General features: G+C 42.0%; 1 non-coding gene across 1 annotated transcript; it reads right to left on the bottom strand.

Moving 5' to 3' along the window:
* Positions 1 to 256: 256 nt before the first annotated feature.
* Positions 257 to 328, bottom strand: TRNAQ-UUG. The gene has a single exon. It is a non-coding gene; the product is annotated as a tRNA-Gln (tRNA).
* Positions 329 to 5,697: the final 5,369 nt, after the last annotated feature.

Here is a 5,697-nt window from a genome sequence, read left to right as displayed (position 1 = left end):
TGAATATGAAATGAATATGAGTAGTACGAGCATATCCTGAATGTTTATGATATAATAGACCAAAAATCTTTTTTTATTATGAAAATAAAGATATTACATTTTACCCACATTTGACACTTGATTCCGTTTGTGAGAAACCAAACGAATTCTCAGATATGATTCTTAGAACCATTCTGAAAATTAATAAGACCTTTAACAAATTCTTGTTTCATGTGGAATGCAGTGTGATCCCATCTTTCGTTTCATGAAAGACGATCTGGGACGGAAGGATTCGAACCTCCGAATAACGGGACCAAAACCCGCTGCCTTACCGCTTGGCCACGCCCCATTTTGATTTCTATTCGATACTAATCAACACTAATATTGGTATTGGTTATTCGTCAATCCCAACCCAAATACATAAAAACATATGGGATATTTTGTTGCTAGGATTCAAGACATGTAGATATAGAATCAAAAAAATTCATTGATCATTACATAGAATTCAATTAAGATATTGTATGAAAGTAGAATTCCTTATATTCTAATTTTAGAATGATAATGGGGGGAGGGATTTTTTATAAGGGAGAGTCCGAAGAAAAAGGAGGATTTCTTGATCTGCCTTTTTCATTTTTCCCTTATAAAAATAACTCAAAATTATCTAATCCACAAGAACGAAATGCTTGTTATGCTTAATATCTTTAGTTTAATCGGTATCTGTCTTAATTCTGTCCTTTATTCGAGTAGTTTTTTCTTCGCCAAATTGCCCGAAGCTTATGCCATTTTCAATCCAATCGTAGATGTTATGCCTGTCATACCTGTACTCTTTTTTCTCTTAGCCTTTGTTTGGCAAGCCGCTGTAAGTTTTCGATGAAATCTTTAATACTCTGCTAAATTGATGATGTATTCGATAAAAAAATTCTCCAAATTTATAAGATCAGATAAGTCTTACATTACGAACCCTCGATTCAAAAATAGAAATTCTTGTATATTGAATGAATAACCGCAGCGATGAATTTGGATCAGCCTTTTCCCCGTTCTGACCTTCCAGTGAGTATGGACTATTAGGTACTCCACAATACCTAATTATTGATATGACAAGAAATTTCGGGTAACGAATGAATAAAAATCTTATTACAAATAAATTCTTTTTTATAAAATTTTATTTTAAAGTGTGTCAAAACAAATAAAATGGTATATGTGGTAAAAAATAGGCCCCTTAAAAAAAAAAATAAAAATTTCGACAGCGGAAAGAAACGAGCAAGTGCAAGTGTGGCTTTCAAGCTTGTCTCCCTGTTGCCTTAAGCCTGGAGACGGGGGGTGCTTAGGACCAGAGGTGCTTGCGGAATGCTTCCTCTACTGACAAAGAACCATCTAATGTGGAATCAAGCAAATCTGTGGATGGTGAATGTTCAGGGAAAGTCTCCATCGATGCGTTAGCTCTGGAAGGGGTGGCAGACAGGACTAAAGAAGATCTGAATGCTGTGTTACAGGGGTCCGAAGGAGCTGAAATCAACCTGGAGAAGTTTAGACAGGAGCAGGTTTGTAGTGAGGGATCGGCTGACCAACTAGCGGCTCTGGTTGAAACCATTAAATATGTGTGAATTGATCTGTTGACCCCACAAAAAGAAAGCTTTTCGTGAGATTTCCGAATCCCTTTTTTGGCTTGTGAGCTCCTTTCCACATAACGGTCGTCTGACCTTGCCCAAATGAACGATTGCAAGCAACCTCGGTCCAAGTTTGATGTTTTGTCTTCAAGGTGTATAATCATCATGCATGGGAGGGCTCTTATGGTAGCCTAAAGGAAATGTCCGGGTAAGGAAGAATCCCTTGTCTTTCCTTCGATATCCGTAGGAGAAGAAAAATCAATCGAAGAGGAACGGGGGAAGAATCCTATGATTGATCTCGGAGACAGGTATCTTATTCTAAGAGATAGACCTGCAACTCTTAAGTGGTCCCCTTTAGCAAGTCACCAAGTGTCAGTTTTGCCAAAAGAGTATTTTCATGTTGGGCCAAAGGGACTGAATGACCCAGTGGGCCCTGTGACCAAGGAACGGGCGTGAAGGGGATAGAAAAATGGTAGGCCTGCCCTCTGCCCCAACTAAAGCACAAGCCTATCTTACGTGCACGAAGAGAACCAAGACATGGAGAAGAATAGAGAAGAGGGAGTTCAGACTAAAAAAAGGAGAGGCTTTTGGAGATTCTTTATTGGTTGGAGTGGGAATGAACAATTAGATTGTTAATAAGAACCTTAAAAGCTTCAGATTCAACTCATTCACCCTTGTGAAAATTAGTGAGTTAGGAGTTCGAGTTCTTTCAACAAGGATAAGGTCGTGAGATTTCTTAGAGACCAACTATTCTTCCCTATTGCATATATAAGAATAGTTGGTCTCTTTCTTCGACGTGATAGATCGGATCGAAAAACCATCGCCTATATTTTTTATAGAGTGCTTTTAGTATAGTAGGTGGCGACTCCATTTGTATTTTAGGGTCCCTAACGAGCTCGCTATGCTTACAGCTTGGCGACGGAGCTCTGCTTTCGCTATTTGATCGAGCCATTCCAGAGATCTTCCCCAGATCAAGCAAGGGTTTCAAACGGAAACCCGAAAGCTACGAGAAACGGAAAGCTTCCTTTATTGCCGTTCCTTCCCTACCCGTGGAAATTCTGTGCCCGAACGAGTAGAGAATGAATTCTCTTTATGTCTCCTGCATGCGCTATTTAATACGCTTTTCTAAAGCTCTTTCTTTCCCTCCGATCGAGTTAGCTTGAACTTAAAGTATTGGATTTCTCACTTTTCTTCGCTACTCCGCAGAAACGAATTGATCGAGATGTGTTTTCGACGCAATGCACATCAGTGGGTGTTACGGTTAGTCATCTCACCCAGCGTTTGGAACGAACAAGGTTTGAAACTGAAGCATACCTATCTCGCTTCCATTGAGGACTACCTTAAGACTGAATTCAGTCTTTTCTCGATCCGGCAGTTCAGTTGCGAAAGACGTCGGGAACTCAATCTTCGGGGCCCCCCCGACTTACTTTTGTTAGGGCAATCGTTTGTTTTTGTCTTTGTCGCCATCCATCATGATCGTGATCACTCTCTTTGATCCGCTCAGAGTCCCGACTAGATAGATGAGATGCCCACTTAACATCCACTCAAGAGGATCTAAATCATCCACTTCGGAATGGTAACGGAGATCGAAATCCTTCCTTCAGGCGAGGTTAGACTACAGAGTTTTTCAGGCAGAAAGATCAGACTCAGTTCGGTATTCCTTACCAATAGGAAAAACCCTCTCTTCTCATTTATAGTTTTCTTCCCTGGTAGTTCATTTTTTATCGAAACTAGACCCTCCTTGGCTATTTCAGATCAACTGCTTAACTACCAGCTAGTTACTTACCTCTTGCCTCGAGCAAACCAACCTTTTTGAAAAAAATATCTAAATTTTTTTTATTGTTGGAAGCCCGTCATATATAAATATAATTACAATCGATCCTTTTGTACAAAACTCTCAAGCTGAGCACGATCTAGGTTGTGACAAAGAAGTTCAACTCAGGGCAACCAAGCGCTCACTTCGCTCCTAGCACACACAGTAGGACATGCTATTTCATCAACCCCTTGGTGGTTGTCACCCGACACGAGGGCAATCCTCCATCACCCATTATTCTCATCGTCATTCTTTCGAGATGAAGGGCGCCCACCTGAAGCAAAAAGGAAAACAGCCAGTTCTTCCAGGCGAACTCCAATACGAACCTTCTTCTCCGGTATGCCCGAGTTCTCCGATGTCAATTGACTCCTCACTCCTTTTTTCTTTACTTTTAAGAAAAATGAAAGAAGATCTTCCTAGGTCCTAAAGAAAAAAACTTCACATTCGGGTAGGCAAGGCTCCAGGCCCGGGGAGGGGGGGGGCAAGCTTCCATCAAAAACTTCTCAAGGAGAGAGCTCCGGAGGCAAGGCAAAAGGCATGCACTGGGTACCGCCGACACAAATAGCTAACATAGTAAGAATAAGAACGGTTATTTTGCCCGAAGAGTTTAGGGCAGAGTCTCATTATGCTCCTAAAACAGTTCACGCCAAACGTTGGACTTCCCAACTGGTAGAAAAAAAAAAAAGAACCAAATCCTGCTACTAGGGTGATATGCCCGCTCTCCAGACAAAAGAAGAGGTGGCTCATGCCGGTGAAAGAAAAGAAGCAAAACAAAAGTAAGATTCCTGATCCAAAACCGGTTGCAGGGATGAAGTTCTAAGTTCTATGGCTCCGGAAGGAAGGGGTGGGCTTAGAAAATCACTAAAGGAAGTTCTTCTTCTCTATATCAATCCATAGAGAAAGCAAGAGACGACTATATATAAGGAAGTCCCATGACGAACTACAGTCACAGCAGTATAGGAAGGATAGAGAAGATCGATTCTACTCCTCCTAACCGAAAAAAGCGAGATCGCTAAAGATCATTCCAATCATGTAAACGTACAACGCGAGAGAATCCATTAGAAATCTGCTATTTTATATGATTTCCCTAAGGAGTTTATAGAAATGGAAATGCCATGACATGACAAATAAACATTCAAAAAAAGGTTTAGTTTAGCTCGCCCTATGCCAAAAATAGTCAAGCCGATTTTCCTTCATTGCAGAATCTCAATTTGGAAATTGTTCGATCTCACCTTATGGAGGAAAGGAAAAGTGACCCATTTGATCATTTTTACATGGAATCGGGATAAGAAAAGTAGGAATCCCAGTCAATTTCTCCGTCAGTGATTCTAGCTGATGACTCCCTTGCTCCCAACCCTTTCCTTCGAAATAAGACTTTCCCCTTCGAATAGTGAATAGTTCCCAACGAACCAGGTTATTGGTGGGGCTATTGAACAGGCTCGCGTGCGAGTCTTTGTTTTTGATGTCTATCATCGGAAAGGAGAGAGGGCGGTGTGCAAAAGGTTTGAAACAGGAGGCAACCAGACAAGTATCAGACTTGGTTTTGTCTGACTGAAAATCAAAAAATGGATAGAGGTATATCCTGTTTTACAGGAATCTATCTCTCTAGTGCTAGAGGAATCCAGGAGCTTTCTTTCTCTCTAGGTTCACTCTCCACAAAGATCGGCCCTCTGAGATTAGTGAGTGGCCAGTGAAAGTCGCTTGGTCGAAGGTGTATGGCATCGGTCAATAGCTTCCCTTTCTGGTGGGATCTTATCTTCTTTTAGCTCTTTTCACGACTCCGGTCCCATCGAACATCTGGAACCGGGGTTTGCTATAGCCCTGGGGAAATGGTACTTGGTCATGCCAAGCGGCATAAGGCTTATCGGACTCCGTCAAAGGGAGTTCTTTCTCCGTGGTAAACTGCTTGTAAGTAGAAGAGGCAATAGAGTTCATCATTTGTTGGAGCGCTTCAAGGCTAAAATAGGCCTGGCCACAGGTTGCTCTTTATTAACAGAGTCCTCTGCTACTGGCAAGGCAGCAGGCTGCTCTTTTCCCGTCTGATTCTCTGCCATCGGTAAGGTAGCAGGCAGTGCATGCTCTTGCAAGGATGACGCGGCAGGCTGTTCAATTGATGCTGTCGCACGCCGATCCTCTACCAAGGTATTGACGGCACGCATCAGTGCCCCCACTTGTGTTGTCAAAAATTCAATTCTTTTATCACTTTCAGCCAGGCGCTTGTTCAACTCTTCAGGCGTCAGGGCTGAATCAGCCATGTGCACCGTGAACAACCTTCCGGTACCGTAGTTTGAAGGACTG

The sequence above is a fragment of the Ananas comosus genome, unplaced genomic scaffold (assembly GCF_001540865.1).
Source record: "Ananas comosus cultivar F153 unplaced genomic scaffold, ASM154086v1, whole genome shotgun sequence".
Lineage (NCBI taxonomy): Eukaryota > Viridiplantae > Streptophyta > Magnoliopsida > Poales > Bromeliaceae > Ananas > Ananas comosus.
The sequence above is the reverse complement of the archived record's forward strand: the minus strand, read 5'-3'. Positions and strand labels throughout refer to the sequence as shown.